The sequence below is a fragment of the Pyxicephalus adspersus genome, chromosome 1 (assembly GCF_032062135.1).
Source record: "Pyxicephalus adspersus chromosome 1, UCB_Pads_2.0, whole genome shotgun sequence".
Taxonomy (NCBI): Eukaryota; Metazoa; Chordata; class Amphibia; order Anura; family Pyxicephalidae; genus Pyxicephalus; species Pyxicephalus adspersus.
The window spans coordinates 128672754-128695806 of record NC_092858.1 but is presented as its reverse complement, the minus strand read 5'-3'; the positions used below and the strand labels follow the sequence as shown (position 1 = coordinate 128695806).

At 41.1% G+C, this 23053-nt stretch overlaps 1 protein-coding gene across 1 annotated transcript in view; it reads right to left on the bottom strand.

Moving 5' to 3' along the window:
- BCOR (BCL6 corepressor) overlaps positions 1-23053 on the bottom strand; it is a 139736-nt gene that overhangs the window by 40523 nt on the left and 76160 nt on the right. The window contains exon 2 of the mRNA XM_072427164.1: positions 21207-21286. The gene's annotated coding sequence lies outside the window, so the exon portion shown is untranslated. The remainder of the gene's footprint in view (positions 1-21206; positions 21287-23053) is intronic.

Below are 23053 nucleotides of genomic sequence, written 5' to 3'. Positions count from 1 at the left end.
ACCTTACCTCTATAGGGATCACTCCCTACACCTTACCTCTATAGGGATCACTCCCTACACCTTACCTCTATAGGGATCACTCCCTACACCTTACCCCCATAGGGATCTCTATATAGGAATGCCATTGTTGCACGCACGCTGCTGGCAGAAATGTTCCGCACTTCAGTCTATAGGGATCACTCCCTCCACTTCCCTTCTGGTGCTGGTAGAAATGTACTGAGCTCATTCCACATTTATTAATAGTGATCGCTCCCTCACCTTTCCTCTATAGAGATCGCAGAGAGATGTCATGTTTCTATGTTGGAATGCCATGCTGGCGGGAATGTATTGCGCTGGGCAGTCATGTCACCTTCATGTGAATCCAGCTAAGAAGGTGAATCCATATTTAATCATGCGATAGACATACTTGTTCCAGTTCTTTCCCATTCCTATCTATACAGATCACGTTCTTCACACATGGGCAGAGCAATGTCTGCCATCAGGGTTTCATTATTCTACAAGTCATACAGCCCAGATATCTTCATGATCACAGGAACATGATGCCACAACCCCGAGCTGGCCACCCACCATCATGCAATGTGGGTTTTGCGGCGATCTTCCCTCCATATTGCAGCACGGGGTCAGCATTGATGAACATATCAATGAAGGGTGCTGAGGATGAACCCCAGCCTAACATGTTCATCCTCTTGTAGTTATTACCACAGCGGAGGCAGCACTGGGAGCCAATCGGGTTCTACTGCATACACATCTGCTGACAGGAGGGGGACGCACACTGTACAGCCAGCAGGATGATGCCAGGGAAAGCTGTGTCAATCTCCTGGCAGAGGAATATGAATCAGCAACGTGTCTGGGTAGAATTATCAATCCATGAGGGTATATCACTGCTGCATTCCCCCTGCTGTTCAGCTTTCACAATATAAAACTCCAAAGGCCTTCTATGTACACAAGTGAATGTGACTTTCACTGGTGGAGAATCAATGCCTGTCATTTAGAACACGTGGAAGGTCTGTCTGCAGTGAATGTCAGCTTTCTTTATTTATAAATTTAAGTACTGTTTTTCACATCTAAAGGAACAAATTAGGAGGACAATGATGGTGGTGACTGGACCATAAGCAGTGAAATGTCCCCAAAATTCCCATGAAAAGTCATCCTGATGACATCAGTATAATGTGTTCTCCCCCTTCCCTCTGGAGAGACCTACAACTGCAGAATATCAGCCGAGCTCCTTTATCTAGAGATCCATACCAGGCATACGATTTTTTCTGGTCTGCATTGATCCAGCTCGATTTCTTAGCAGAAGAATTTGCATTCACACAATCCTTGAACTTCCTTGCTCGGCTTCCAGATTTGTTTGAATGTGACAGCGGAGAGTACCGTATTCTACCGAATAGAAGGACACGATGGTGAAGGCAAGTCTGGATTGCAAAGCCGATACGAGCAAGCCTTCGCCTTAGGGTAGAATAGGTCATTTATATGTTGGCACGCATTACAGCAAGACAATACAACTTCCATTTTTTCGGATGAATAAACACAGCGCAGTAGATAACATATATGACCTTGTATTCGCAATCTTTTTTGTTTTTTTTTGCATGGTTTGGAAATATTTAGAGGAAACGTATGGGAAAGGGTATTCAGGTCTATAATACTGACCCTGGCATTCCTACAGAAGTGAGCACTTTTCTGGGACAAGTTTTCAGAATGGGGGAACAGTTCTAATCAGCTATAATAGCCTCTTCCACATTTCTCTCGTCACTATGGCCATGTCACCTATAGACATTTGTCCTACAATACTGTCCCCATTGCCTAGCACAATCTTTGTTCCTAAACATGTATTGTTCTTTTAAAGGCTGCCTAATCAGCTGTAATAATCAGAGGGGGGTCATTAACTAAAGCTTTTATCAGTGAGCAGCCTATGTATCACCGATGACACTTTACTGATAGCTTTTTCCTAGAAGGATGCATTCCGGTGAAATGAGACCAGGACAGAATACAAAGGGTGATTCCCTGGTCATCCACATGCAGCCATGATAAATTGTAGCAAAGTTCCTGCTCTCATGGCTAAATGGCTGCACCCCTCTTCTTCCCTTTTCACAAAACTCTTCTACCATTGTATACAATCCACATTCCTCCTGTATTCCTATAATATAGCCATAACCTCACTTAGTATAGAATATTTTATATACACAGGGGTATGTCCCTTATCACTGTCATTAGATTTTCTTGATTATGGCAAGAGGCACACTTGATGATGATGGGTAGGTGGAGATATCAGGTAAGTAGGTGAATATGGGAGGTAGGTGGAGATATCAGGTAAGTAGGTGAATATGGGAGGTAGGTGGAGATATCAGGGGTAGGTGGAGATATCAGGTAAGTAGGTGAATATGGGAGGTAGGTGGAGATATCAGGTAAGTAGGTGAATATGGGAGGTAGGTGGAGATATCAGGTAAGTAGGTGAATATGAGTGGTAGGTGGAGATGACAAGTGGGTGAAACGGAATGTATGTAGAGGTGAGGGGTAGGTAAGTATGATGACTAGGCAAGGTGATGGCTAGTCTAGGATGACTTGTAGGGGAAGATGATAGGCTTATGGGTGATTGTGAGGGATAGGAGAAATGAGGAGTAAGTGGAAATCATGGATAGGTGGAGGTGAGGGGTTGGGTAGAGAGGATGAGAAGGTGAAGATGATGACTAGGTAAGTTAATAGCTAGGTGAGGATGGTGTGTAGGTGTGGATGAAAAGTGGGTGGATATGATGAGTAGGTCATGGAGATGGGTAGAAAAGGGAAGTAGGGAAGTACATTGGTGGGTAGAGATGATGAGTTGGGGAAGATGACTTGTAGATGAAGATGATACCTAGCTAGGGAAGGATGATGGGCAGATTAGGATGACAGGTGAGTGGATGGGATGGGGGGTAGGTAGAAATGATAACTGTATGGAGGTGATGACTAGGTAAGTAATAGGTAGGTGAAGATGATGTAGATAAGTGGGTGGGTAGGATGGATGATAGACAAGCAGAGGTGGGTAAAGAGTAGGTAACGAGGACCAGAAGGTAGATTTAACAGATAGTGGTAATAGGCAAGTGGATATGATGAGTAAGTGGGTGGGGGAGATGGGCAGATGTAGATATGTGGGTGGATTGAATGGTGATGAGGGGCAGTGGGTGGAAATGATAAGCAGGTGGAGGTGGGTGAGGGGTAGGTAGGGAGGACCAGTAGGTGGACATGATAAGTATGCTGATAGGTAAGTGGGTATGATGAATAGATGGAACCTCTCCTACTAGTACTTTCACCACTTTCCATACAGAAGTCAGAGCAGGCCTCCTCTCACCATTCATGGGTCTCTGATCACTTATTATTTTATCACTTATTTTTGTATACTATTTTACACCTTTAGGAGCTCACATTCCCCTAAGTGAATGATGGTGGCCCTGCTTGTGGCAGGGTATTATAGTGACAATCTGTTTCCCTGGCTTTCCTTCCTCTCTCGGTATCTGCCATTACATTATCGTGTCACCTACACGATGTCTGTGCGGTGTGTGGCGGCGGATCTCTCCGCTTTTTTAAGATCTGCGTGTCCTGCCTGATCCCATCTGTTCTCATTGTGTCTCCGGGTCGGAGCCGGCCTATGTGTATGCATGTCGCCGTGTAAAGCCCTTCTTCCTTCTGCCAGTCAGGCGATGAGTGCGTGCAGCCCGGCTCTCTCAGTCACTTGTAGAAGCGGCCCTCCTCGGCTCCTCTCCTCCCCCTCCATCTTGGCGCGCTGCCACTTTCCACTGTCTACGGCCTCCGAGTCCTCACAAGAGCTGCAGGCAGCTAAGCTTCCAACACCTCTCCCTGTTCTGTACATGAGCGCTTCACTCCCGTTAACCCTCTCACACTGAGCTCGCAGCCTGAGGCTCATAACCACCTCCGAATTCAGCTCCGCACGTTATTCCTTCCGATGAAATAGCGGCTCCCCTAGACAAAGCCGCAGCCAGCTCCCGGGAGTCACATCCTCGCCTGCTGGAGGAAAAGCTCAAATCCGCGCCGTCTAATTTTACATTCGGGAGGCTGACTGCAAGGAGCGCGCCTTTCATGTGGTGACGGGGGGGCCGCTGTGCCAAAACGGCTTCCCCCGGCCGAAATCCCGCCGTGCCCCGCACCTGGCACATAGCCCTCCCAAATAACAAGTCACCCGAATATTCCTCAATAATCTCACAAGCACATCGATCCCTCTCACCCCTTACACCTTCATGGGAAAGATTCAATCCCTCAGGAATATTAATATAAAACTTTCATAATACACCAGTATTTTATGAGATTCCCTCATTTCTCTCAATGTTTGCTAATTGATATATCCTTCAGAATTTATTTATTTTTTCCATATCCCTCCATTATTTTAGGAGATTCCCTCATTTCTCTCAGTTGTATGCTAAAGATTCCTATATATATCTAACAGGAATTTTATCGTAGAAATTCCAAATGCTGCCATTATTTTATCGTAATGATTCCTGCATAAAGTTTTTTAAAATTCCTTCATATCCCCCATTTTTTATGAAAGATTCCCTCATATTCCTCCATTACTTTAGAAGAAAGATTCCCTCATATCCCCTAATATTTTATCATAAAGGTTCCTGCATATCCCTCTATAATTTTTGAAGAAATATTCCCTCATAACCTTCTATTATTTAATGAGAGAGATTCCCCCAATTTTTTGGTAAAGATTCCCATACACTCTTCCATTATTTTATGACGTCTCTCAACTTAGAAAGATTCCCTCAAACCATTTTATTTTCTAAAAGATTCCCATATGTCCTTTAATAGCTTTATTATAAAAATCCAAAGTCTATCCATTATTTTACAAGAATGATTCCCTCATATGCCTCAGGTAAAATTCCCATGTATCCCTCAATGTTTTTATTATACAAATCCCATATCCCTCAATTGATTTAATGAAGAAAACTCCCATATATCCATTATGTGTTTTATGATATAGATTTGATGATAAGAAATCCCACACGTTCCTTTAATTTATGATAAAGATTCCTACATATTCCTCCATTATTTTATGATAAAGATTCCTGATTTTATGATTGGTTGGAGATGTGCAGGCATGACCTGACCATGGTCACACATCAGTGGCGGGAGCACATCCCTAATTGGGGGACTATTTGTGTCCTTCCCTGGGGGGTGGAGGGGGTAGGGGATGCTACATATGTGCTGGCCTAACAAGGGGACATTGTCATTGTTCCCCCCAATTAGACATTAGATCATCATCAGATCTGGGTGAAAACATCCATAATGCAATGTGTGATTTATGCACTGCATTGGGCAGTTGTGAATGGGTCTTTTAACAGGGCAGGTAACAAGTCATCAATGGATAGTCCCATTTTCAGTGTAGAAAAGGGAAGAAGTGTTTACTGCATCCACACTTTAATTTTGTGGTCCACACTGATGGTTGTAGCAGGTTAGAGAATAAGCAGACATCTTGTATCTAGGCCAACACATACATGCTTGTTGTCCACTGAAAAACAAATAGCCTAGGTTATTTAAGCCAAAATGTTCCGTGACGTGGTCCATGAACCATTGTTCTCCTACATGAACCTGACAACCACCTACACAGGGCTTTCTACTCAGACAAAAAGGGTGGCAGAAAAGTGAGGTAAGTATTAGCGGGGGAGAGCACTCTTGCACTGCAACACATCCGTTACATCCATTATGCAATAAAAGCATTCTTTGATGACCACACTACAGCAGATGGTGCCATCAACTAGACTACCACCATTTATATCTGAGTAGTGAGGCTTGGGCCTTCACCCGCTAAGATTTAGGCTTTTTCAGTCATGGCACCTTAAAAGCACACGTTTGTTACACGGGTCAGCAACTCCTTCAAGACAGATAAACATCATGGCTCCGGGGTACGCATATTCAATAACAAGTCCCCAATGGCAGTTCCCATGTCTCTGTCCCGAGAGGTTATTTGCTCACCAACATTGACGTTTGTTCTGTAAACATTGTGGTTTTGCTGCCATAAAATAAGCTGGCATTCTAGCCACTTTTTAAAGCATGCTTCTATAGTGGTGGTATTGCAACGCTTTAAAATTATCAAGTGAACCTAACCCCATTGCTGTGTGTACCAGAGATAAGAAACTACATCTGCACAAGGAAACAGATAATAGGCTTTTGGTAATACTTACAAGAATTGCGCCACATGCCCTACAATAAGGTTTCTGCCAAGGAAAGGGGGGAGGTACAGACAAAAAATGCCATATCTGTAACATATGACAAAGTCATTTATTCAGACCGCAAGTATACACACGAAGGGTCTCCTATCTATATATTGGTGGACTCACAATACTATGAAATTAGTCACATCAGCACACTGACCTATGAAATACTTTTAATGCAATCGTATTCTTAATGAGGGTCAATAAAAAGTGTCAGTCAGGGTGTTTGAAAAAATTGACATTGCTCTCCATTTGTGGCCTATGGTGTTCTACACTTGGAAAGTAGCCAACACTTTCAGGCTCACTGGACAAACTGGTGATCAAACTGAAAGCCATTTTATAAATATGGCAATCACCCCCTTTCAACATTGGCGATCTTTTAATAGTACTGTTATCTTTAGTTAATCACCATGGGGTGAACAGGTTATTTGCTGGAAAAATAGCCCTATTTGTGTATCAATAACACCATTTTATAAATAGGTCCTTGTCATAACAAAAGAAAGTTCCAAGACAGCAATAGGCACAAAGAAGACAATTGGAAAATGTGGTTTGAATGGGGGCCTAATGTGTGCAGACCTCCCTTGTATAAGAATAAATTTACTTAAGGAAAGTGTCAATGTGGCTCAAGGCAACTGGCGTGCCACTACACATTTCAAAGTTTACAGGGGGCCTAACATTTCTTTTGTAGCAACCATTATTAGAAACAATGGCATGTACAGTTTTAATCTGTCTAGGCTGCACCTTTGCTTTCTTCCATAATATGGATCCTTCAGTCCCCCTACAGCTGAACCAAACATACAATACAGAAGACCAAAGTTTTGCATACTGGTGACTATAAATGCAGGGTTGCTCTGTGCTTTTATGGCTCATAAAGCTGTAACAAGAGAGCCGGGCCCAGCTCCGAGAGGATCTTCTAGTACCACAATATATCAGGCAGCATTCAGGGCCCAGTCATCTAAGCAGCACTAGCTGCTAGCTTTCATGCAGAAGTGTAATAAGCAGTGGTGTTTTCAGACCATTTCTATAAAGTAGATTTTGTTTTTTGTTTTTTGCAGGAATTCTAGGATAGTATGTCTTTTTTGTAACAGAATCCTGAAAGTTGAACATTTTTATCGGCCTAGGGGAAAATCATGGAAAAATTATCTACATCGCCTCTAAGCACAATGCCCCGGCGTCAACAATAATGTACTTTCTAATGTGGAAACAATGCCAACACCACAAACGGCTGCCAAATACTTAGCATCCTTTGCAGTATGAAGGGAGGTGGTGGTGGGGGTGTTGAATGCATTATAATGAATGTAAAATTTAGAAATCGTGCCGGCATCTATGGGTGATACTGTACTCGGATACAAGCCTACGCTTTTTTTTTTTTTTTTTTTTTTTTACTGCTTCACTGAACATGCTATTCAAAGCCAAGCTGAAATAATGACAGCTTCAGACCAAGGCAAGGTTAGGTGTATTAGCGGATTAACTCAAAGTCCAAGGTAAAATGGCAGCTAACTGCAGATAAGGGTTCACAAGCAAAACATTATTCATTAACAATTTCATGAAGGTAATTATAACGCGATGGCTCGCCTTCCATTTACATGACCTCTCTCCACATTTCTTTCTTCCTTACGTGAATTTACTTTTGTGAACGCAGCAAAAAAATTTAAATGCAGTCTGCTTCTGATTACAATTTGACCCTTTAAACAAATTAGCCTGCCAGGTGACTGATGAAGGTTTTTCCTTTTTTTTTTTCCTGGATAAAGTGGAAAGTAATTCCAGCGACTTGTGGCGGATTTGTTCCTTGAATGACCTCAAATTGTTCGCATGGATATTGACATCTAGAGCAGCACTTGTTGGAGGGTGGAGGGGGGAGCGAGGGGTGGGGTTGTTTTTAGAAACGTCTGTGCAGGCGGCTGTTGACCTGCTTTATTCGGCTGCTTGTTTGGAGAGGAGGAGGCTTCAAGGTTCCCTGGCTCATCCTGCTAGCGAAGAGGTGACACATCCTAGTTCCGCAGAAAGCGGCGGCGTCTACTGGAATTAGTGCGGGCCTTTCCAAGTCGTAATGGACTATTTCATATAGATTAGGATGTTGCATTCATGTCCTAATAATATGCTAGGCTGTACAATAATGCAGTGAAGTGCATATGCATTACGAGCCTGATTTACTAAAAGAGTTGCAAATGTTCATACAAAATGAAAATAAACAAAAAAGAAGCATAAGGATTAGATTAAAATATCCAATTTGGAAGACTGAATAAATAAATAGGAACTTGACTTCCATATGATTGGATAATTAAGGAGAATCATCATTCTTTCTTTCTTTACTTTCATTAGCCTCCTGGCCGGTTCATTATTGTCCAAATTTATATGTCTAAAAGCGGTACATTGTCTTTCATGAAAATTTATTTTACATTGTAGGCCTGTAACTTTTAGGCATAACTCACCGAAATATGTCCAATATTTGTACTGTAATATATGTAATAAATTTAAAAATAAACTTTAAATACAAACAAAAAAAAAAACACAAAAATCAGTTAAAACAAGGGTGCATAAATAAATCAAAAATACTGAAACCTGTAAAATAATCGTACAGAAGCATATATATATAATGATTACTTATATTGGATTCAATACAGTTATTTTGTATCGAATCCAATAAAAAATAATTTGAAATTCCCGCCACGTTCCTGCACCCACCAACCACCTGCATACTCCAGCGTACTTGCCTGGGAACAGATCAGACAAAGAGGACGCGGTCTGAGAATGGGATCTGACTGGCAGGACACTGGAAGACACCGATGGGACCAGGTAAGTCTTCATTTTTTATTTTTTTAGCTACCCTAATTTTCAGAAACCATCACCAAAATACAGGAAGGAGAAAATCCGGGTATAGTGGCGCCATTGAAAATATTGGTACACATCTATCCAGAGATGAATGCTCATAACAATGTGAGTCGCTCTCTGTAGAGTTCCCCTGTGGGTCCAGGGAGGAGCCTTGGAGCTCTGAGCACACAGAAAGGAGGTAAATGAGACTGGGCCTTACTACAGTTTAGGTCACAGGCCCTTTATAAATGTGCGAGGTTTCAGAATTTCAGAAATTGGAGGGGTCAATGTCTAAGCATGAGAGATGAGAGCTAGCCAACTAGCATAGGCTAGTCAAGTGATATAGATGTTTTTAAGACTGTTGGTTTATTTAATGCCTTAGACATTTTTGTAAGGTTATAGTAGTACTCAGCAAGGACTTACCTTGATTTTAGACTGCCATTGCATACAGTTTGGATCAGTATTTTGTGATTGACCTGGAACAAGCATTGACGACAGAGACTGCCAGGAAAAGAAAGAAGCCCAGCAATGGTAGCTGTCATATTTTCTACTGTTTTACCTACAAGTATGTTAAAATGCTTTTAAGGTAGCAGGGCGAATGATCCCGTAAGTCACCTAGACTGCTGGATGGAAAATATATATATATAAAATATATCTAATAGAACTAAAATTTGCTCAGGAATATTTGGGAATATAAACCAAGCAGTGTTTCCAGCCCTCAGCCATTACCATGTCATGGGGGGTCTTACACAGCCTAAAATTCATAAATCCAGTTCAAGCATTGCATCTGACAATCAGCCAGTACGCGTTAAATCCTGAGCAATAAGAGCTCTGACAAGTGCCAGAAATGCTCATCATTGCACACAGGACTTCCAAGATTTTGATAAATCACTTAAATCAATCAGCAATCCTTCCTTTTTCTCTGTAAAAAATGGAATAATCTCTTCACCTAGATTATGTCCCAGATGTTCAGTGTGGGTAATGACAGACAGATCTGCCAGCTTCCCTCTATAGGCACTCTCACCCTGGGCTAATTAATAAAAAAACAGCATCTGAATGATTGGCCTGGATTACCGCACACCGGCTGCTCTGTGCTCTAAAAAACATACAGGTATATTTTAATCTGCATCAAATCCTCTTTAATGACCACGCTCCCCTTTCACGGATGCCCCTTGTGATGTTTGGCTTTTATTGGGCTTGTAGCCCACCCAGCACAGTGAGTGAGGGATAGCTCACAGACTTGAGAATCTGTAAAGCTCCAGCTTCCCAAGAACGTGGGATTACAAGCACACGCCACTGCACCCGGATACAATGACTGCACTTGAAAGCCATATAAATATTTCATTTCTTTCTATAAATCAGGTATGAATCCTCTGCTGGTTTAGCCTTAATCATGCATCTGGGAGAATCCCAAATTTGGTTAGCTAGGCTACTCACCCAGCAAGGTCTTTTATAATAATAAACTGCCTAATATACATAAAGCTAGACAATAAAACTCACAAAGAAAAGCCCCCTCCTTTTTCAGACATTTTGTTTTCACTGAAACATATATGACCATAACCAGAAAACATGTTTGTTTTGTCTTATTAAAACTGTGCCATTGCTTTTACAAAGAAAGTTATGAGTGTGAAGATCGTAAAGAATAAAAATAAAACCCAACCTGAGTCCTGTGACATTTAGATTACCTTCCCATCATCCGAGGATGAGGTTCCTACTCTGCAAGTAACAAGTAGACCCCTTAAACACTGAAATTTGATTGGTCATTGTCATATACATGTCAAATCACTGGTGGGATGAATTAGAAAGGGGGGGCTGTGTTAAGACCCTGGTGGTCATTCGATCATGGCAGATCCCCCCCCTTGTCATGTGTGTAGTGCCTATGGCTTTGGGAAATAATGCCTATGGGAAAGCCTGTGGTTGTTAACTAACCATTTGAAACATTGCATTGCCCCATTCCATGGCTCTGGGCAGTGACAGACAGCCAACAGTGGGCCCCTCTGCTGAACTGACTTAAGGCCCCTGTTGGCACAGGAGGGTTCAAGGCCCTTAAACAGTGGCACACTTTATACCTCCCTATTTCGGCCCCTGGCTCTAGGCCTTTTATAATAACCTCCCATCAAGCTAATGATGGAGCCAGTCGCCACCCTTCACCCACCCTGATGTGGCCATTATTATGCCGTGCATCATTTTTTTTGTAAAAGGGACTGTCTTGGTGACTGGGCTAGTTTTGAAATTTAACTTTGTCAATCTTGGTATTTAAATAGTTTTTTGTTTTCTTTTCAAAATCAATAATAAAGGGCTGCAGACAATGTATTGCTAAGATTGTTGTTCACTGGGCCTATTTATTTATTATTATGTTTTTCCTTGTCGTGATGTGCTGCCTACCATTCCATATGAATATATAAACAGGTAGCGTTGATCAAATCTGCTGTCTAGTAAGATAAACATACTATAGGGGACATGCAGCCATCTGTTCTACTCATAAACTTTATAGTAGTTGTTTTGCAGTACAAATCTCATTGCATAGGAGGTGACAGGATTCAGTATAATAGACTGTCCATATTCACAATGTTGTACATCAGCAAGCAGTGTATCTATACTTCGGTACATTGCTATTTACTCTCTTACTCTTTACTGACCCCCTAAATCCTCAACACATTCACTACATTTAATGTATGAATAATCTTGCCATTAGTGCACTAACAAGTAAAGTACAATCCTTGTCTTGTGAATACACATTGAGTGCCCATTAAAAATAAATCACCAATGCAACAAAGCTGGCGCAAACATCTGAATAAATAGTTTACAGCTACCAACAGGAAACTGGCATCATTTGAAATAATATGTTCAAACCCTAAATTTATTTGGTTGGACAGGGGTGGTCAGTGATTCTACCAAAACAGCTCATATGTACACCTCAAGCAGCCATGAAAGTCTTAACAATGAAGTTAGAGCTGGCTACAAGAAGCAGCTGTGCATCATAAGGTGGCATGGTGAGCTCCTCAGAATTCTCCTCTGCCTGGTATGGAGGCCAGAGAAATCTGCCATACCTCCATCCTGCATTGGGGATTGGAGTCATGCTGAATCCATCTCCCAATTTTCCATAATGTATTGATGAGAATTCATCAGTCTTTAGAACCTGACACCCCTGTGTGATTGAGTGACAACAGGAGGGCAATTGTGAGCCAGAGAAAGAGCATTGTCATCCTATAACAGGAAGTGAGCTTTTATGGAAGAATCACCACACAGCACTTTGGTTTTGAAGCTACTGGAGCATGTTAAAGCTTGTAGGAGATTGTAGTGATTGGGGTTACAGACACTTTAATAATATGGTGTTTGTACCTTGAGGTGTCAGTGGAAGCCCCTGCAGGCCCGGGATTCATTGTCCCGTGTTATGTTTATATATCTGCTCTGTCTGCAGCCTGGAATATAAACTGGTGTACAATGCTGTGTATCATATTGGTGGTATATGAGTGAATTGGGGGAACACCAGACCGGAAGCGACCGGGTTAAGGCTCACACAAGTCTCGGGCTCGGCAGCTGCTCACAGACACGCCCATTGGTCCTTATCAGGTCAATCAATAGCCGCGTCCATGGCGAGGGCACAGAACAGACACACGGCCCGGGAGAAAGTACGCGTCACTTCATGAATCACTGGCGGCCCGGCTGCCAGATACGTGTCAGGTGCGAGAGAGGAGAACACTGACTGAAATGTGGCCGCCTCATCACAGGAGACCATACACACAGACCTCAACTGTTCACACGCACGTCAGGCCGCCACAAATAGCAGAGCACTGCCCCATTACTAATAGGTTAAATGGCTAATGGTCACTCAACGCAAAGCATAAATCAGTGGTGTCAAGCAACATTCCTGGCTGACAGCGTGTTTATATAAAGAATGATTATGAGGTTACCGCTCTGTGGACATCGATTACAGCTGCGGACAGCTGCATTACACAAATGGCCCAGCTTTACTTCACAATACATCCCCCAATCTCCTTACCGAGGTCACCACGTGTATATAATGGAGGAATACGAGGAGTCTTATGTAGAGAGTAGAACGAGGTCACCGTGTATATATATTATGGAGGAATATGAGGAGTCTTCTATAAAGAGGAGACTGAGGTCACTGTGTATATATAATATGGAGGAATACGAGGAGTCTTCTATAAGAGGAGACCGACGTCACTGTGTATATATAATATGGAGGAATACGAGGAATCCTATATAGAGAGGAGAATGAGGTCACTGTGTATATACATAATATGGAGGAATACGAGGAGTCTTATGTAGAGAGTAGAACGAGGTCACCGCGTATAGATAATTTGGAGGAATATGAAGAGCCTTATATAGAGAGGAGACCGAGGTCACCACGTATATATAATATGGAGGAATACAAGGAGTCTTATATAGAGAGAAGACTGAGGAGACCAAAGAGTTGTCTAAGGATGTCTGGGACAAGATTGTGGACCTGCACAAGGCTGGCCTGGGCTATAAGACTATCGCCAAGCAGTACGGTGAGAAGGTGACAATAGTTGGAGCAATAATTCGCAAATGGAAGAAACACAAAATAACTGTCAATCTCCCTCGGTCTGGGGCTCCATGCAAGATCTTCCCTAAAATTACCGGCTCTGGACCGCACATGCACGGGGAGCCAGGTGTCACTCAAAGGGGGGAACCTCCCCCATAGTGACATCATGATGCCAGAACTCACCCATCGCAGACCTGAGCCTGGGATGGGCGAGTGGGCGGGTTGTGTCCAGACACAACCCGCCCACTTACCTGAGCCAGGGATTTGTACAGGGGTTGTTGGCTGCAGCTCTGACTGGTACGCCCTGCCAGCAGGGTCCTTCTCCTGACCCCGGTTGGGGGGGGCACAGTCCAAAGCCGCGGACCACCATTTTCCTGCGGACCACCGGTTGGCAACCCCTGATCATCAAGAAAACAATTAGTAACACACTGCACCGGGAAGGCCTGAAATCTTGCAGAGCCAGCAAGGTCCCCCTGCTCAAAACAGCACATGTACAGGTCCGTCTAAAATTTGCCAATGAACATCTGAATGATCCAGAGGAGAACTGGGTAAAAGTGTTGTGATCAGATGAGGCCAAAATTGAGCTCTTTGGCATCAACTCAACTCGCCGTGTTTAAAGGAGGAGGAATGCTGCCAATTAACCCAGGTACACCATACCCACCATCAAACACGGAGGTGAACACATTATGCTTTGGGGGTGTTTTTCTGGGGACAGGACACATTTACCGCATCGAATGGACAATGAATTGGCCCATGTACTGTCAAATCTTGGGTGAGCACCTCCTTCCCTCAGCCAGGGCATTGAAAATGGGTTGTGGATGGGTATTCCAGCATGGCAATGACCCAAAACACCCAGCCAAGACAACAAAGGAGTGGCTCAAGAAGAAGCACATGAAGGTCCTGGAGTGGCCTAGCCAGTCTCTAGACTGGTTGATAGAGGATCAAATACTTATTTCACTCATTACAATGCACATCAAGCTCTGACTTTTGAGCACTGGGTTTTTGAGGGTTCTTTTTTTGTTATTCTGTCTCTAATACCTACAATAAACCTACCATTACAATTATAGACTGGTCATTTCTTTGTTAGAGGGCAAATGTACAAAATCAGCAGGGGCTCAAATATGTCTTTCCCTCACTCTATAATATAGAGGAATACCAGGAGTTTTATAAAGAGAGGAGACCGAGGTCACTGCGTAAATATATATTATGGAGGAATACAAGGAGTCGTACTAAGGGAGGAGACTGAGGTCACCGCGTATATATAATATGGAGGAATACGAGGAGTCCTATATAGGTAGGAGACTGAGTTTAACGTGTATACAAATTATAGGGTACAAGGTCACTGAGTACATGTATTATGAACACCTAGAGGGACTCTAACCTAAGCTATAAAAGATGAAAGTTCGCCTGCCTGGTTGTGATTGTATGTGTCATCTAAGGAACTGTGGTAAAGGGCTCTGTCCTGTGTTGATGAGCTTTAAACATTCAGGATAATTAAATAATTCAAAATAAATTTACAGGTGCAGTTGAACTCCTCCTGAAATTCCCCATTTAAAGATTAAGCAATGAGAAATTTGAACCTTTCAGGTCACACTAAGTGACACCAATGTTTGTCTGAAAGGCTGACATTCTTCCCAATGGTCAGCAATGTATGAGGCATTCTTCCATTGACCACCATACTTATATACTGTGAGCAGAGAACCAAGGACTTTAAGGTTTTTTCAAGGGTTCCCCCACAGCTAGTTTGGGGTAAAACAGTATTTATTGACCAGCAAATCCATCCTGTCTGATTCCTCCCTCAAGCAGGCTTGGCTAGGGGATGCTAGGAAGGACTTACAGACTAATGTATACACAATGATCTGAATGTTAATGAGTGCCTTGTGTAAATGCAGAATACCTTTAGGCCATTTTGAACAGTGGTGACATTCCGATAAGTGAAAACAATTGTGAATATCTTTCAGCACACCATTCTATTATGTTTTCCACATATAGTAAATTATATTTTCATCAAACTTCTCTTCTTTAAATTTGAAAAAAAAACCTGGCTTGAAAGCTCCCGTGTGACCCTGACAAAAGGTACATACACATCTATTGTGACAAAACTGAAAATATCTGGTGATAATTACCAACCCATAATGGGGCCCTGGAAAATATCTGTGTGACCAGAGACTTCTTATGTGCAGAAATAGGAACACATTTGTAGTCATATGAGTGCCACATTAACATAGGAAGAAGATCATGCTGGGCCCTGGCAATGTTTAAAAGATGGGCAGATGTCTCCCTTCCCATTGTTCTCTGAGGCATCCACATCTAGCGTGTAGCCAGGCTTAATATGCATATATGATAAATTGCATGTTTTTGTCAGTGCATCTTCATACCTATTTTCAGTGGATCTCATGAAACTTTCATAAATAGAAACTTTGTCTAGTTTAAGCCTTCAAAGACCAGACATGTATTTTATTTTGTAAAATACAAATTAGATACATATCTGCGCACTAAAATGAAACAGACGTGGCCTATGTAGTAACATTGTATTAGGACAGTGGTGAATGCAATCCCTAATGCACAGACAGAGTAAATCGGCACTGCAGTATATTTCAGGGCCATGGTCTGCAAAGAGATGCCTCTCTGTGTCCCTGAAGCCATTATACATGAGCTCAAGCATGTCAGTGCTGTTGACTCAAGGCTGATATTAGGCTGCAATCTCTGTGTTTGAGTTCATACATTTGAAAAGTGTGTGACAGATATCAACACCAGAATCCTGGTAAAAATGTAATGTTTTTTTTTTGTTTTTTATATAACTAGAAATGGTGATGAGTAAAATGCAACTGCTTGTTATGTTGTTGTGTTCCAGATATTTGCATTCTGATTTATAAACGGAAGTAAATGTAGAACCATGTCTGCACAGTATACATGTGTATGTGGCTATAAGGGAAAGTCTTATGTTGGTGGGGAGTTCAGAGTTTATTGCTTTCATGGGAATAATTTACTGGGCAGATTAGGATATTTATCTAATTCTATTGTTTGCAATGTTTTCTTAAAAAATTAAACTGCAAGCACCAAAGAGAGGTTTAACAATCATTTGTAATGTTAGGAAAAAATTAGTGTGTACAGGTGTCCCCTGACACCTTGAAGCAGGCCATTGGAAATCGAACACCAAAGATGTCAGGAAACATCTGTAAACACACTAGATTTTTTTGAAAGAGGTCTTTCAGTAAAGCAGTCGTCCATCCAGGAACAATCACTGATGATCATTTTGGGCAACAAAAGTTCCAAGTGTGAACCTAACATAACTCTGACTTTGCCAGACCTCTGCAGACAGACCACTGTTTCCACTATTTCCACTAAGGCTGTGGATGCCTTTCAAGTAAACATAACCATATGACTTTGCACCCTTTTTTAGAATGTACTTAGAAGGTATTTAGTTGATTAAAATGTAAAGTTGGCATTTAACATGCTCGAATACTCTCCCCTCCATCTACATAGAAGTTGAATGCTGCAATTCACTTCCTGTTTTAGGGAATTTGAACATTTTGTGGAACAAAAGCTTAAATCAACTCAACCTTTCCTTTAGTTCACAAAAAGATTTATCAAAATGTTTGAGAATCAATACATTTTCATACTTTAGGAAAAATATTTAAAAAAAAGCTTTCACGTTGTACATTGGAATCTTTCATATACGTACAGCCTGCATTACATTGGTGTATGTTGTACTAGCTTTATAAGCTTGCTCTCAGTTTATTTCCTTCAGCTAATGGGCAGCTGATTGTACTAAGCATGTTTCCAGAAATCGAGTACAGCATAGATTATTACTGCATTCCCTGATGAAAAATGGGTGGAAAAAAACTCAAGCAATAATATGGTTAATTCGGTGTTGTCAGAGGGAGTATGAGAACATTACCCTACCATACATTCCAGGCCTATCTGGCAGAAAAAAGGGTTGTAGGACAGATGAACAATCACGGGGAATATTCAGCATGCTAGCAGAGTAGATGCAGCGTAACAGGCTATGATTGAACGGAAATAGTCTGCCATCTGTCCTGAAAGAGGCGTTTTCGTAGCTTGTTGTTGCAAAGCTGTTCCCAGCCAGGGGAATGCATGTTGTTAAAAGCCTGGATAAGTTCCGAGACGTGTGCGGTAAAAGGCTGAGATCCCACAACAAGAGCTGTAAAGATCCGCTGCCACTTCTCTGTGCATAATACACACATTATTTCCAACTCTCAGAACCTAGACCAATGATGGTTAGTCTGAACACCAATTCCACATACATAAAGGTAAAGTAAATATTATAAAATATAAAAAGGACAGACCCAGAAAAAAGGCCTGTTCATAAAACATATAATAATAATAATAATAATAATAATTTGATATCTATGCCCTGATGGAGATACCTACCTCCAGCTTCATCAAATTGCTATCCTAAATGAAATTTTTTAAAGTATAGTCATGGGTAATTTACTAAAGGCAAGGCTGGGCAAGTTTAAAACAGAGTGCCTACCCTGGTTTTTGCTCTGACTTACTCAATTTTCAATTCATAGCTGAATATGGAAAATATTCTAAACTGCTTGGGTGTCATTTTAAAAATGAATTGATGAGCATGAGTTACGACATTTAAAGCAGAACTAAACCTGCAATGCTCACCTATCCCTGATTCGTGGCAGGGCGCCACCATCTTCCTTCTATTCTTTCTAAATGTGATTGTTGGCCATCTGGATTGGCCATGCCAGGATGACGAAATTCCAGTATTTTCATTCGCAGCATGTACAAGGGAAGCCAAGATTGCAAAGTTTCTCAGGCAAGCACACTAAAGCTACATACACACTTCCAATTATTATCGTTGGAAAACGAACGACGAACGTTCATGCACGATATATACGAACGATCGTATAGCACCGATACTGCACATAGAGGTAACGACACGATCGTTCGTAGATATTGTACACACAATAGATACGATCGTTTGAGCGATAGAGGAACTATGTGCACGACAGGAAAGTGAACGGACGTTCGTTCATCACGCATGCTCTGAACATGGACGATCAACGAACGACCGTACACACGAACGATGTTCAACGATCGTCGTCCAATCCGATCCGTCGGTCCGGTCGTTCGTTTCCAGCGACTTTCCTCGTTCGTCTGCGTCGTTGGTTACTTTTTTACGAACCATTTTTTGCCCAATCGATCGTTCGTCGTTCGATTGGAACGATAAAAATTGGAAGTGTGTACGCACTTTAAGTTGGCAGCAATTATCCAATGATCTTTTAATCTGTAAGGATGACATTCTTCCCACTGACCACCACACTAACTACTATTTGGTTAAAGTAATTATAGCAGGGGTTCCCTGAAGTTATTCAAAGGGTCCCCCCATATGAAAAAGGTTGATAACGCTAATATAGTGGATGAATGTGATGGACAATGCTTGAGCTTTAGAACTCTTTCCCCTAAAATTGTCAGCATTCCCAATGTGGATATTCTTCCTCTACAGATATTGGCATTTGTCGTCATAATATTTTTGTACGTTATTCAAATCATGCAATTGCAAAGCAAACACAAGTTAGGTTTGAGCAGTGAGCCCAATATTTTAGGGAGAAACTCATAAAATATGGAGGTCTTTAATGCTGAGCTAATGGCTACAAAGTTATCTAAATCATTGGCCCAGAACAAATACAAAGATCAGAGGTTTTTCCAATACAGTGCACTAGATGTGGTTCAGTGACTTAAGAGTATTTAAGCCAGAGGATAAGCATGACTGCTAAGTAACTAACCTTTTGAAAAGAAGGTCAGTAACAATGACCTCCATACTCAGCTCATGTTTTCTTTAAAGTTGAACTCCATCCTTGCCTTCGGGTTTTTGTACAGTTGTAAGGTCTTCTCTACTGCACAGAGAAAGCTGTATTGTTGGTGTACAGGGCAGCCCTAATACTATGCCTAGGAGACTAGATTCAAAACCTTCAAAACCCACTAATTAACTGACAGAAGGTATGTATAATAATATTGGGGAGATCAAATACATTTCTTGGGAAAACACCTTAACCAGGCAAACATATCTTGATGAAAACACTTTGATTTGAGAAAGTGAAGATGCATCATATTTTTAGGATTTTGAAGCTAGTAAGGTCCCCCCTTATTAAATGCTACTTCCTCACCTCTTGGATTGTAAAGTCTTCGAAGCAGGGTACTCTCCTCCTCCTGTGTCACTGTCTGTGTTTGTCTGTCATTTGCAACCCCTATTAATGTATAGCGCTGCATAATATGTTGGCGCTATATAAATGTTGTTTAAATATAATATTAAGGCTCACTCCAGAAACCCAGAAAAATTACTGAACACACAGATGATATACATAAATGGGAGCTGTTATATCTGACAAAAAAATTGTATTTCTGTCTATCTAATCCTGATGTCTACACAGTTTTGCCACACGGTACAATCCTTCCCGGCAGGCTTTTTTCTGCTGCAGTTAAGTAATACTTATGGGTCCACTCTCCACCTTCACTTCACCTGCATCTTGACTGTGAATGAACAAGCAGCACAGTTTTGGGCTTATCTTAGTTTTCTCTTCGTATCTGAATGCTTCTAAACTGATTGACTCTTTGTTTTGCTTCCCACTCCCTTAGTCTGGGCTCTGCTGTACAAATATTACAAGAAGTCAATTTCCAGAACTAAATTACTTGCATAAGAAAAAAATGTAAGAATAAAGTAATAAATATGCTGCCTAGAATTTAGTTTTAAGTTAGTAAACAATATGAGTTGTGAAGTGCAAAAAAACCATAGCAACCAACCAGAATTCTATTTACTGAAGTCAAAACAGTACAATATGAATTGTAATGGCCTACTATGGGTACTACACTTTAGGTTGAGCACTTTGCACCTTTAGCTTGTTTGGAAAAACGTACCTATTTTAACGGGACCTAAGGCCCTAAGAAGAGAATCTGACGTGTGCAGCAGGCTTCCAACGTCGTTCATGGATCTGTTCCGGCGGATGTACGAATGAGTGCAATGGAAGTGAAGGGAGGAGAACGCAGCAGGGTGCAGCTGGCTCGTTTTCCCCCCTCTCCATAGAACAGAACGCTGTATGTAAAGCGCTTGTTCATGCATCTTTCAGTCTCATCAGTAGCCTAAATTTACGTATACATGCTAGATTATGATTAAATTATTCAAAATCTAGCATGTATATATTGGGTCCCCCAATATCATTCATCAATGTGTCCTGGCAGATCAATGAACAACCAAGCAGGGATGACCACTGTTCTTTCCTATGGTGGTGTCACTCCCCCCCCCATAGAACAATACAGTGCTGTGTGTACAGCTCTCATTTGTTCTACTGTGACTGGAAACAATCATGAAAGATCGTTTCCAGCGATGGAACTCTATATAGGGCTTTAGCTTCAAACATGGATTTATAAAAGCACAACATTTTTCACAAAAAAGGGTTTATATTTTTACAGCATGTTATATGTGAACAGGCCAAGACCATATATTTTGGAAGGTATTAGCTTGTATAAAGGGAGGTTTATAATATGTTCTATAAAACTTTAGCTGTCATTGCATGCCTATTCTAAGCTTCTGTTTTTCCTCTTTTTTTTTGATCCCTTCTTTAATTTTAAAGATAACAGATCATACACAAAGGTATGTACGCTTATTAATGGTTTTTTGAACTTACCGAGTCTTGGATTTAATGCTGTGAATTAGAGTTCAGTCCACTAAACTTCTTCTGGTCCAAAACGATATCATACCATCAGTCTATGGGAAAAACAGAACAATGGAAATCATACAGTTATTTTTTTTTTTTTTTTTAATTATTAAGCTACTAATTACTAAGGCTGGCCATAAAAAAAACCTGATCCGAAAACTGAATGAGGATTTGGCTGTTTATATGAACCACAGGAAGCGATAATGAGTGCTTTCAACATTGAATGCTAAGGTATGTTCCAAGTCCTACAGCCTTGCCAATCCTTTCTTCGTGAACAGCATGTGCTCCACTTCAGTCATTTGGGCGAGCTACCCAGGAAACAGTGGCTAGTCCCAGTCCTGCAGATGACTAGAATATGTCTTCCAGCTATAATTATCTGTAACAGTGAATACTGCCCTTTCTCAAGGTGTCTACATCAGGGTACAGATGTTTAATCTGGGGGCTGCATAGTTTATCATGGGGGGAGCAAAATGTGTAATTACCTAACGAAATATTAGTTTTCTTGGATGACCAAGGGTATCTGCTGGTGCATGCAGACATGATTTTATTTTTTGATTGCAGCTAGATCCACCAATCTTATTCTTATTGCTAGCCATTAAGCATACCTATAGGGATGGAAAAATCTAAGGATTGCCACTGCTCCATGTCTTCTCTTTCTAATACATATGTCTATGTCTTCTTGCTTTGTAATACAGCAGTTATAATACGCTACACAGTAATGCACCGCAACACACTGTACATGGCCTATACCCCACTGGATTTAAGCAAGCTTCATGCTGCGTAGTAAGAAAAAAAGGCAGCATGTTTTAATTTCATAAACACATAGGGCAACATGACTTTGTCACAGGGCAAAGCATCATACTGAGTTGAAATCAAAGCAAATCTAAGGCATCCATGGAGACTGTCCAATTGCTTTCAATGGAAATCTTTTGCAATATGTTTGAGATGCTTAAAAAAACATGTGTTTAAAGCATGCCTGAAGCAGTGGAGACTGGGACTTTGTGTGTTGTAGTGTGTTGCCATTTATTGTTACTTGGAACCAACACACAGTAGTAGAGTCATACATTGCGCACTGTAGTCACTGCATAACAGTGCACGATTGCTTCGAGTTTTAGGAAAATTAAGTCAAAAATTTTAAAATAACAATTTTAATACACACCTCAAACGTGTGGAGGAATACTGAATTGATGTGTTAATAGGCCTTTTTTTTCTTGAAGAAGGCAACTGGCAGCAGAAGTGTTGCAAAATCTAGTGGATCTATGCAGCTGGCATTTGGGTGACACCACAACAATATTATTTTCGGAAGTATTAGAACACAGAGAAAAATCTTGTGAACACATCTTTCAATCATCAAAAATAATTAACAGAAGAACGTTTACATAAATTAGCTAAACTTCATATAGAGAGTCAGGGCAAAACCGACCATTAAAAATTGTATGCAGGGCAAAATAGATTTCCTCCACTAAAGCCTCCAAAAGCAAATTTTCCTAATGTGTCCCAAGGTCTTGTTAAACAAAATATGTTATAGGATAGGTAAAGGAAAAAAAAGCCTTTATGTGTATGAAGCTGGATATATCAGATTTTAGCTACCGGTATATACATTATATTTATTTATTAGGGTAGCAATTTCCTTTAACTTTTGGTCAGTTTACTGGTTTTCATTGCCATTGCTGCCACACTAGGGGCTTTGGTCTCCACAGGTGTTACACTGAAATGACTTTGCCAAACAAGACCTTCAGTAATTGTGATGTTAATATGGTCTTACATTTGCTAAGTAAAGGCATACAAATAATTTAGAATGTCAATTGTGACAATAC